The following is a 12644-nucleotide window of genomic DNA, read 5'->3' on the forward strand; positions in this document are numbered from 1 at the left end:
TCCCATTGTTGGTCTATCTGTGATGATCTTCCACTCACCCAAGCGAACGCAAAGGACACATAATTGAAATTTACTCATGTTGAGCTCTCACTACTTGAGGCAAAGTCCTCCCTTGCCCTCTCATGAAAGGTTTGCAAATTCTCAGCAGTGTCAGGAGGGACAATGATTGTAGAACAGGTGCGTGTCCTGTTCTGTTTGGTGCCCCTGCTTCACATGGCAACAGCCCTGAGGGAGTGAATGAGTGGTTCCTGGCCTTGGTTGCCACGGCCCTCACATCCCTGTTACTGTAAGAGAGCCTGTGGTATCAGATGGTAATGACAGTGATTTGAAAATGCGGTTACAATGTTTAGCATTGAACCAGCCACGTACAAAACAACCCCAAATTGTCAGCTATTATTATAATGCTGAGAATTATCACATTAGTATATTATATTCTATCTCGAGATATAAAATGTTACATGAGAGGTCGTTAGAGGAAGATTGTTACTTTTAGAATTATATTTACTTCTTGCTTAAAGTTTGGTTTGGAGATTTCGGGTGTTCTTCCCAGTGCTGTCCAGTAGCCCCGTCTGTTGTGAGGGCGCTGGGCCAGGTCTGTAGAACCGCAAACTCTGTGTGGCTGTTCAGTGCTTGACCTATGGCCAGTGCAACTGACTATCTGAATTTATGATTTTATTTAATTTTAAGTAGTTTAGCAAATAAAAAGTACAGGATATCCAGTTCAATTTTAGCTTTAGACAAACAGCAAATGCATTCTGAGTATATGTATCCCAACAATTACATGGAACATACTTTTACTCAGTATTTTATCTGCAAATATAAAATAGCTACATGCCACTAGTGTTTACAGTATTGGACAGTGTGGCTCTAGGCAACTCCTTTTTTTTTTTCAGGAGATGAAATTGCTATACTCATTTAACAAGAACGTATAAGATGTATCACTATAATTAGTGCCCCCACCTCACTTTAGACTTAGTCTCTAAAATCAAAATGTATGCTTTCTTGGTGACATTCTGGGAAGAGTCAGAGATTTAAATAAAGTTAAACTGAACCTATTTGTAATTTCTTATATTTTAATTTACTTAATTAAGTGTAATCAATTGTATTTAATTCAAATAACCTATCGTAATTTCTTGTAAAAAAGAAGCCACATAAGTAAAATGGTGGTTAACTTCAGGAAATGACCTGTGTTCTTTGAGTCAGGTAAGATAATGTACGAATGTTAGGTGGTGTGTAGACAACTCTGAACACATAGTGAGAGGCGGCCCTGGGCGATGGGGTAGAGATAGAGTGAGCAAGGGTTACAGATTTCAACAAAATAATGTTCGTTCCTTAGTTACCACACGTGTAAGTCCCGGCTATAAGGAACCTGAAGTACCAGTGGCCATGTGCTCTCAAGAGAGGTAGCAGGAGTAAATGCGCTGTTTTTGACCCCTCATCTTTGTAGACTATCTTTTGTAATTTCTCAAACTTTAAAGAGAAATTATTGAAGGATCATCATTATCATTATCAAATTCATCATTATATGCAGCCTAATGTATTTCATATTCTGAGACTTCAAAATTGGTTAGATGCTTTTTTCTTATTAAATTATTAAAACTACTGTTAAGATAAGGGAGTTTGCATAATCCTGGGACAAACTGCAGGGGACAACAGAGAAAGCGGACTAACAAGACTTCCCTAGTGGGATCATCATGGCGGGGACTAAAGGAGTGAATGCAGTTTATGGACGTCCAGACCTCCCACAGTTGTAAGATGTATTTATGATGCATAGCCTACATACCCGTGATCTTGTACATACCTCTCGTTTCCTTGTCCCTCACACCAGTCTAACAGCCATCTTCTCAAACCAACAACCCCAAGATCAAGAGTCTTCTGCTCTACCGACTGAGCCAGCCAGGGTATCGCACACCGTTGTTTGGCCTCTTACAACACATTTTACATTTTCTTTTTCCTTTTATCTTCAAAATGGAGATATTAATATTGCCTGTACCACAGATTTGTTAGGGTTTAGAAGAGTAAAAGCCACGTAGAGGGATTTACGCAAGGCAAGGACAGGCCAGAGCCAATGTTACTTGAATCTGAGTATATGTGGAGTCTATGAGAGTTCAGGATGGACATTTACAAACTGCATAACATATCCTGAAACAGTCTCTTTTGATGTTGGAAGTGTGCTATCTAGCCACATCTGTCAGTGAAATAGCCAGGGGTCATTTGGGTGCTCTGTGGTTTTGGGTTCTGGCGAGATTTCAGGGTGCACACTGTCCAGGATAGACGATGATAGCAGAGGCCTCAGGACGCTCTCACTGATTCTGGAGAGGAGTGTGTCAATTAGGCCACTGCATTATTTCCACTCCTCTCCTTTGCTGCTTCCTGGCCTTTGCATCTATAAATAGGCGATGCTTCTGGGACAAGCAGTGTCAAGGCCGATGACAGGAGACATGGAGGTGGGGTGCTCCAGTGCACTTGGGGCTCCCTAGAGAGGATGGCCTCCTGTCGGCACCACAATGACCAGGATAGTCCAGGATCCAGGTGGCAACATTAAGTGTCACAAGATGGAGCAGGCTGTGGGGTGTGGACAGTTCGTTCCTGCATTTCCTCTGCCTCAGCCTACCCTGCTCACCCCAGGGGCTGTCCTGGCTGTCCCTCATGCCTACAGGATCCTATTCGATAATCAGGTTCAGAGAAGAACAGGACACTGAAATTGTGTAAAGTGGTGATGTTTTCCCCACATTTTTCCTCTTTGGAACCAGGGGTTCCTGAGTGTACCCCAGGGCTTTTTAGGGAGAGAGGGGTCAGATCCAGGAATATGTCCCTCAAACCCGAGTTCAACCAAATTAGCATCTGTTTGATTTCAATCACATTTTAATTAGGGATTGCCGACACCTCTCATTCGAATTATACATACACACATACACACATACGTGAATAAATAGAAGGAATAAATGAGTGAATGGATGAATGAATGAATGAATGAACCAGTAAGTGAATAAATAAGAAAATTTTGGTCCCTGAGCTAATGAACGTCTTTATTTTATTGGTAGAGAATCACACTGTCTGCATCAGAGAGGCTGATCTCTTGAATACTGTGTGTGCCCTTCCAGATATGCCCCCAAGTAACATAGGGTCATGTGCCGATATTATGGGAGAGGTCATTCAAGGGTAATAATATTATTGATAATAACTGTTTAAGACTCATTCTTTAAACATTTACCCAGGTGTAACTAAATTGAAAATATGTACTTCCAAAAAACAGCAACAAACAACAAACAAACATGATAACATGCACACACATGCTGAGGGCCTTGGTGTTAGAGGAGGAGCTCTGCAGCAGCCCCTCCCCCGCCCCGCAGTGCCTGTCCCCACCCCCTCCAGAAACCCAGAAGATGCTGTCCAGCGCACACCAGTGCTGAAACTTCCTTGGCTGGTTGCCACCACAGTCATCACAGGCTTTTGTACGGAGAGAAGTTTTCTTCTCTGTGAAAGTACAAAGGTAAATCATAGCAAGAGGTTGGCTTGGCAGCAGTGACTCCTCTTGGCCTTGCTGCTGACCCTGGAGTGGGAGTTGCTGAGGCTACAAGGTTTCTGGGAGCCCCAGTCCCCTTGGAAGGACCTCCCGCCATCCCCCATCGCCCATGGCCCCTGGGGAGCCGCTTTCAGAGCCGCTGTCCATCCAAGTGGGGGAGTTCAACCTCCTCCACAAAGAAAGGGAGCAAATGCAGAGTGGCAAACAGTGCTTCCCTGCTTTTCAGGAAAGGATCTGTGAATAGTCACTAGACTCAAATATACCCAGTGCAGAGCCTGGAGGCTTTGCTTAAGAACTCCAATTCTTAAACCCAGGTGTCCTGTGAAGTCCACTAACAGTGAGCTGGGGCAGCTTCACTTCGAACGTCTTTTAGAGGTAGGTTGTTCAGTGCTATAAAAACCCACAGAGGTCAGGTAACAGAAGCCAGTAAAAGCAGGACAGCTGAAGGCACAGAAGCACGTGGTGATGGGGCTCTGGCTAGGGCAGGGAGGGGCCTGTCAGAGGCCCTGCAGAGGCCCTGAGGGTGCAGCACGCATCTGTCGGGTGTGGGGTCCCACATGGCGCTCTGCCCCTCGGCTCCGATGGGTCCATGGCTGCCAGGGCTTGCATTCTGTGGTGATTATCAGCACTCTCCCCAGTCTTCACCTGCACAACAGGCGAGGTAAGGGTGAAATCGCCTGCACTGTGAGCTCTGGCACTGTCAGTAACCCCCACCCACCCAGCCCCAGGTTCTGCTGTCCTTGGGCAGAGCCTAGATAGTCTTTCCTTCAATAAATATTTTGTGAGCAATTATTGTATGCTAAGCACGAGGTGTACCAAAGGGGTGATTAATAGAGAAGAGAATGCCTCAAGTCCTATGCTTGCATCATTTGTAGCTAACGATAACCACAGTTACTAAATAAAACAATCTGAAACTGGTATTTTTTGCTATAAATTTATGTGAAAGATTGATAAGCTTATGAAAAATGAAATAATAAATGCTTGAGCTAATAAAATATCACTTTGAATTAAAAAAAACTCTAGGAAACTGATTGATTTCAGACTATAAAAAATATTCAGGAGGAGGAGTCAAGATGGCGGAGAAGTAGCAAGCTGAGACTGCTTCAGCTAGCCGGAGATCAGCTAGATAGCTTATCTAAAGATTGCAAACACCTGAAAATCCATCGGCAGATCGAAGAGAAGAAGAACAGCAATTCTGGAAACAGAAAAACAACCACTTTCTGAAAGGTAGGACCGGCGGAGAAGTGAATCCAAAGCGACGGGAAGATAGACCCCGGGGGGAGGGGCCGGCTCCCGGCAAGCGGCGGAGCAACCGCGCACAAAATCAGGACTTTTAAAAGTCTGTTCCGCTGAGGGACATCGCTCCAGAGGCTAAACCGGAGCGAAGCCCACGCGGGGTCAGCGTGGCCTCAGGTCCCGCAGGGTCACAGAAGGATCGGGGGTGTCTGAGTGTCGCAGAGCTTGCGGGTATTGGAACGGGAAAGCCGGCTACAGAGACAGAGCTGACAGTGAGCTCGCAGCTCCGTGTTACCTTGAACCTGTCGCAGGCTCGGTGAGCTCGGAGCGCGGCCGGAGGTCAGGCAGACGGGAGTAACTGGGCGCTGTTCTCTGAGGGCGCACTGAGGAGTGGGGCCCTGGGCTCTCGGCTCCTCCGGGCCGGAGACCAGGAGGCCGCCATTTGTATTCCCGTCCTCCGGAACTCTACGGAAAGCGCTCAGGGAACAAAAGCTCCTGAAAGCAAACCCGAGCGGATTACTCACCCCGGCCCCGGGTAAGGGCGGTGTAATTCCGCCTGGGGCAAAGACACTTGAAAATCACTACAACAGGCCCCTCCCCCAGAAGATCAACAAGAAATCCAGCCGAGACCAAGCTCACCTACCAAGGAGTGCGGTTTCAATACCAAGGAGAGCAGCAGAATTCCAGAGGAGGAGAAAGCCAAGCACGGAACTCATGGCTTTTTTCCTGTGATTTTTTTTAGTCTTGCAGTTAATTTAATTTTTTCTTTTTCATCTTTTTTTTTTTTTCTCGCCTTCGGGTAAAATTTTTTTTTTTTTTTAACTGTTACCTTTTTCTTTTTTAACGATTTTTTACTAGTTTATCTAATATATATATATATATTTTTACATTTTTCTTAGGTGTTTTCTTTTTTAAAAAAAAAAATTCTTTTCTTTTTTTTTTCTTTTTTCTTTCTTCCTTTTTGAACCTCTTTTTATCCCCTTTCTCCCCACTCACGATCTTGGATCTCTTCTAATTTGGCTAAAGCATATTTTCCTGGGGTTGTTGCCACCCTTTTAGTATTTTACTTGCCCCTTCATTTACTCTTATCTGGACAAAATGACAAGACGTAAAAATTCACCACAAAAAAAAGAACAAGAGGCAGTACCGAAGGCTAGGGACCTAATCAATACAGACATCGGTAATATGTCAGATCTAGAGTTCAGAATGACAATTCTCAAGGTTCTAGGCGGGCTCGAAAAAGGCATGGAAGATATTAGAGAAACCCTCTCGAGAGATATAAAAGCCCTTTCTGGAGAAATAAAAGAACTAAAATCTAACCAAGTTGAAGTCAAAAAAGCTATTAATGAGGTGCAATCAAAAATGGAGGCTCTCACTGCTAGGATAAATGAGGCAGAAGAAAGAATTAGTGATATAGAAGACCAAATGACAGAGAATAAAGAAGCTGATCAAAAGAGGGACAAACAGCTACTGGACCACGAGGGGAGAATTCGAGAAATAAGTGACACCATAAGACGAAACAACATTAGAATAATTGGGATTCCAGAAGAAGAAGAAAGTGAGAGGGGAGCAGAAGGTATACTGGAGAGAATTATTGGGGAGAATTTCCCCAATATGGCAAAGGGAACAAGCATCAAAATTCAGGAGGTTCAGAGAATGCCCCTCAAAATAAATAAGAATAGGCCCACACCCCGTCACATAATAGTAAAATTTACAAGTCTCAATGACAAAGAGAAAATCCTGAAAGCAGCCCGGGAAAAGAAGTCTGTAACATACAATGGTAAAAATATTAGATTGGCAGCTGACTTATCCACAGAGACCTGGCAGGCCAGAAAGAGCTGGCATGATATTTTCAGAGCACTAAACGAGAAAAACATGCAGCCAAGAATACTATATCCAGCTAGGCTATCATTGAAAATAGAAGGAGAGATTAAAAGCTTCCAGGACAAACAACAACTGAAAGAATTTGCAAATACCAAACCAGCTCTACAGGAAATATTGAAAGGGGTCCTCTAAGCAAAGAGAGAGCCTACAAGTGGTAGATCAGAAAGGAACAGAGACCATATACAGTAACAGTCACCTTACAGGCAATACAATGGCACTAAATTCATATCTCTCAATAGTTACCCTGAATGTGAATGGGCTAAATGCCCCTGTCAAAAGACACAGGGTATCAGAATGGATAAAAAAACAAAACCCATCTATATGTTGCCTCCAAGAAACACATTTTAAGCCCGAAGACACCTCCAGATTTAAAGTGAGGGGGTGGAAAAGAATTTACCATGCTAATGGACATCAGAAGAAAGCAGGAGTGGCAATCCTTATATCAGATCAATTAGATTTTAAGCCAAAGACTGTAATAAGAGATGAGGAAGGACACTATATCATACTCAAAGGGTCTGTCCAACAAGAAGATTTAACAATTTTAAATATCTATGCCCCCAACGTGGGAGCAGCCAACTATATAAACCAATTAATAACAAAATCAAAGAAACACATAAACAACAATACAATAATAGTAGGGGACTTTAATATTCCCCTCACTGAAATGGACAGGTCATCCAAGCAAAAGATCAGCAAGGAAATAAAGGCCTTAAATGACACACTGGACCAGATGGACATCACAGATATATTCAGAATATTTCATCCCAAAGCAACAGAATACACATTCTTCTCTAGTGCACATGGTACATTCTCCAGAATAGATCACATCCTCGGTCCTAAATCAGGACTCAACCGGTATCAAAAGATTGGGATCATTCCCTGCATATTTTCAGACCACAATGCTCTAAAGCTAGAACTCAACCACAAAAGGAAGTTTGGAAAGAACCCAAATACATGGAGACTAAACAGTATCCTTCTAAAGAATGAATGGGTCAACCGGGAAATTAAAGAAGAATTGAAAAAAATCATGGAAACAAATGATAATGAAAATACAACGGTTCAAAATCTGTGGGACACAACAAAGGCAGTCCTGAGAGGAAAATATATAGCGGTACAAGCCTTTCTCAAGAAACAAGAAAGGTCTCAGGTACACAACCTAACCCTACACCTAAAGGAGCTGGAGAAGGAACAAGAAAGAAACCCTAAGCCCAGCAGGAGAAGAGAAATCATAAAGATCAGAGCAGAAATCAATGAAATAGAAACCAAAAAAACAATAGAACAAATCAACGAAACTAGGAGCTGGTTCTTTGAAAGAATTAATAAAATTGATAAACCCCTGGCCCGACTTATCAAAAAGAAAAGAGAAAGGACCCAAATAAATAAAATCATGAATGAAAGAGGAGAGATCACAACTAACACCAAGGAAATACAAACTATTATAAGAACATACTATGAGCAACTCTACGGCAATAAATTTGACAATCTGGAAGAAATGGATGCATTCCTAGAAACATATAAACTACCACAACTGAACCATGAAGAAATAGAAAGCCTGAACAGACCCATAACCAGTAAGGAGATTGAAACAGTCATTAAAAATCTCCAAACAAACAAAAGCCCAGGGCCAGACGGCTTCCCGGGGGAATTCTACCAAACATTTAAAGAAGAACTAATTCCTATTCTCCTGAAACTGTTCCAAAAAATAGAAATGGAAGGAAAACTTCCAAACTCATTTTATGAGGCCAGCATCACCTTGATCCCAAAACCAGACAAGGATCCCACCAAAAAAGAGAGCTATAGACCGATATCCTTGATGAACACAGATGCGAAAATACTCAACAAAATACTAGCCAATCGGATTCAACAGTACATTAAAAAGATTATTCACCACGACCAAGTGGGATTTATTCCAGGGCTGCAAGGTTGGTTCAACATCCGCAAATCAGTCAATGTGATACAACACATCAATAAAAGTAAGAACAAGAACCATATGATACTCTCAATAGATGCTGAAAAAGCATTTGACAAAGTACAACATCCCTTCCTGATCAAAACTCTTCAAAGTGTAGGGATAGAGGGCACATACCTCAATATCATCAAAGCCATCTATGAAAAACCCACCGCAAATATCATTCTCAATGGAGAAAAACTGAAAGCTTTTCCGCTAAGGTCAGGAACACGGCAGGGATGTCCATTATCACCACTGCTATTCAACATCGTACTAGAGGTCCTAGCCTCAGCAATCAGACAACAAAAGGAAATTAAAGGCATCCAAATCGGCAAAGAAGAAGTCAAATTATCACTCTTCGCAGATGATATGATACTATATGTGGAAAACCCAAAAGACTCCACTCCAAAACTGCTAGAACTTATACAGGAATTCAGTAAAGTGTCAGGATATAAAATCAATGCACAGAAATCAGTTGCATTTCTCTACACCAACAGCAAGACAGAAGAAAGAGATATTAAGGAGTCAATCCCATTTACAATTGCATCCAAAACCATAAGATACCTAGGAATAAACCTAACCAAAGAGACACAGAATCTATACTCAGAAAACTATAAAGTACTCATGAAAGAAATTGAGGAAGACACAAAGAAATGGAAAAATGTTCCATGCTCCTGGATTGGAAGAATAAATATTGTGAAAATGTCTATGCTACCTAAAGCAATCTACACATTTAATGCAATTCCTATCAAAGTACCATCCATCTTTTTCAAAGAAATGGAACAAATAATGCTAAAATTTATATGGAACCAGAAAAGACCTCGAATAGCCAAAGGGATATTGAAAAAGAAAGCCAACGTTGGTGGCATCACAATTCCGGACTTCAAGCTCTATTACAAAGCTGTCATCATCAAGACAGCATGGTACTGGCACAAAAACAGACACATAGATCAATGGAACAGAATAGAGAGCCCAGAAATAGACCCTCAACTCTATGGTCAACTAATCTTCGACAAAGCAGGAAAGAATGTCCAATGGAAAAAAGACAGCCTTTTCAATAAATGGTGCTGGGAAAATTGGACAGCCACATGCAGAAAAATGAAATTGGACCATTTCCTTACACCACACACAAAAATAGACTCAAAATGGATGAAGGACCTCAATGTACGAAAGGAATCCATCAAAATCCTTGAGGAGAACACGGGCAGCAACCTCTTCGACCTCTGCCGCAGCAACATCTTCCTAGGAACAACGCAAAAGGCAAGGGAAGCAAGGGAAAAAATGAACTACTGGGATTTCATCAAGATCAAAAGCTTTTGCACAGCAAAGGAAACAGTTAACAAAATCAAAAGACAACTGACAGAATGGGAGAAGATATTTGCAAACGACATATCAGATAAAGGACTAGTGTCCAGAATCTATAAAGAACTTAGCAAACTCAACACCCAAAGAACAAATAATCCAATCAAGAAATGGGCAGAAGACATGAACAGACATTTCTGCAAAGAAGACATCCAGATGGCCAACAGACACATGAAAAAGTGCTCCATATCACTTGGCATCAGGGAAATACAAATCAAAACCACAATGAGATATCACCTCACACCAGTCAGAATGGCTAAAATCAACAAGTCAGGAAATGACAGATGCTGGCGAGGATGCGGAGAAAGGGGAACCCTCCTACACTGTTGGTGGGAATGCAAGCTGGTGCAGCCACTCTGGAAAACAGCATGGAGGTTCCTCAAAATGTTGAAAATAGAACTGCCCTATGACCCAGCAATTGCACTATTGGGTATTTACCCTAAAGATACAAATGTAGTGATCCAAAGGGACACATGCACCCGAATGTTTATAGCAGCAATGTCCACAATAGCCAAACTATGGAAAGAACCTAGATGTCCATCAACAGATGAATGGATCAAGAAGATGTGGTATATATACACAATGGAATACTATGCAGCCATCAAAAGAAATGAAATCTTGCCATTTGCAACAACATGGATGGAACTAGAGCGTATCATGCTTAGCGAAATAAGTCAAGCAGAGAAAGACAACTATCATATGATCTCCCTGATATGAGGAAGTGGTGATGCAACATGGAGGCTTAAGTGGGTAGAAGAATAAATGAAACAAGATGGGATTGGGAGGGAGACAAACCATAAGTGACTCTTAATCTCACAAAACAAACTGAGGGTTGCCGGGGGGAGGGGGTTGGGGAGAAGGGGGTGGGATTATGGACATTGGGGAGGGTATGTGATTTGGTGAGTGCTGTGAAGTGTGTAAACCTGGTGATTCACAGACCTGGGGATAAAAATATATGTATATAAAAAATATATGTTTATAAAAAATAAAAAAAAATTAAAAAAAAAAAATAAAATAAAATTAAGTGTCTTTTAAAAAAAAAAAAAAATATTCAGGCTAGAAATGAAAGTCAGATAAATCATCATTTAAGCTGCCTTAATTTCCTCCCTGAAAGGAGAACAAAATATGTATCAGACTCCCAATTCTTTGCTAAATGCTTTTGGCTTGCCTTGTGAGGTACGACAGATGAAACAGACGTTCAGAGGGGTTGGGCACCTGCTTGAAGTCACCGAAGGATATCTGGCATTGTCCCACAACCATGCAGGACAAGACACTGTTGTAGGAAATTGCAGGAAATCTCCCTGCTCATGTTTCAAAAGTTGTAGGGATATTTGTTCACTTATTTATTAATAAAGATTTTATTTATTTGACAGAGAGAGAGAGATAACAAGAGAGCACAAGCAGGGAGAGCAGCAGCTAGAGAGAGGGAGAAGCAGGCTCCCCGCTGAGCAAGGAGCCTGACACAGGGCTCCATCCCAGGACCTGGAGATCATGACCTGAGCTAAAGGCAGGTGCTTAACCCGGCTGAGCCCTCCAAGCACCCCACTGTGGGAGCATTTAGACAAGGTGAATGGGTTTTTCTAGGATGATTTTTGCAGCTGAGATCTGGAGATCGGCTGACTCTGTGATCCTTCTGTCCCCTGCACTCCCTGCCTTCCCACTGTCCCAGCAGGGACATGCTGGTGCACAGTTAATCCCCCATGTTAGAGTGTTAGAAACGCCCTCCAGTGTATCAAATTCCTTGGGGGAGGAGAAAGCTGTTTAAAACACAGGCTGAATGTGTGAGCCCTATGGCTCTGTAAGTGCTTCAAAGAAGGTCACCAGCTTCAAAAATATCTAGCCCAGGATTATTTTTCATTTTGACACACACACATTAAATGGACTTGGTGGTTTCTGTAATTGTTCATGGCCTGGTTAGTAAGAAATTCAAAATTTCATGATTCCACTGAGAAAGTAGTCAGGCCACGGCTGTGCATGGGCATTTTTCACAATTTGCTGAGGCAGAAACGCACATAAAAGGTCACGAAATAAGAAAAGGTCACTCTAAACCCGCACACAGGGAGTGTTCTAGAAAGTTCAGTTCAGACTTTCTTAAGGCATCTGAAGAGAAGGTGTCTACTATTTTATTTTGTTTGCTTGATTGTTTCTGCTATTATTGTCTTAGATTTCATATTTTAGTCCTTCCCTATAATCACAGATTTGGGGTGACTGAACAGCGTGATTGACAGGAGTAGGTGGGGGCACCTGGGTGGCTCAGCCAGTTAATCATCTGCCTTCCGCTCAGGTCATGATCCCAGGGTCCTGGGATTGAGCCCTGCTTTGGGCTCCAAAGCAGGGCTCCAAGAAGGCTCAGCAGGGGGCCTGCTTCTCCCTCTGCCTGCTGCTCCTCCTGCTCGTGCTCTCTCTCGTTCTTTCAAGTAAATAAAATCTTAAAAAAAAAATGCAGTAGATAAGTCACATGATTAAAAAAGGCTTATAAGCAGGATTTTGATATTTTATGCTCGTTTGTATTTTTTCACTTGGCAGTATATGGTTAGATCCTCACATGTTCTTGTAAGAAATAGTTTTAATGTCTATATAATATTCTATGATGTGATTTTGCCATGAAGAATTTTACTCTTACCCTGTTGTGGAGCATCAAGTTTACTTTTTTTTTTTTTTTAATACTATAAATAATTCTGTTGTTAA

At 42.0% G+C, this 12644-nt stretch overlaps 1 protein-coding gene across 2 annotated transcripts in view; it reads left to right on the forward strand.

Annotated features, from left to right (window-relative positions):
- Positions 1-12644, forward strand: part of NALF1 (NALCN channel auxiliary factor 1) — a 617494-nt gene that overhangs the window by 152480 nt on the left and 452370 nt on the right. The window lies entirely within an intron of this gene.

This window comes from Mustela lutreola, chromosome 13, assembly GCF_030435805.1.
Source record: "Mustela lutreola isolate mMusLut2 chromosome 13, mMusLut2.pri, whole genome shotgun sequence".
Classification (NCBI taxonomy): Eukaryota; Metazoa; Chordata; class Mammalia; order Carnivora; family Mustelidae; genus Mustela; species Mustela lutreola.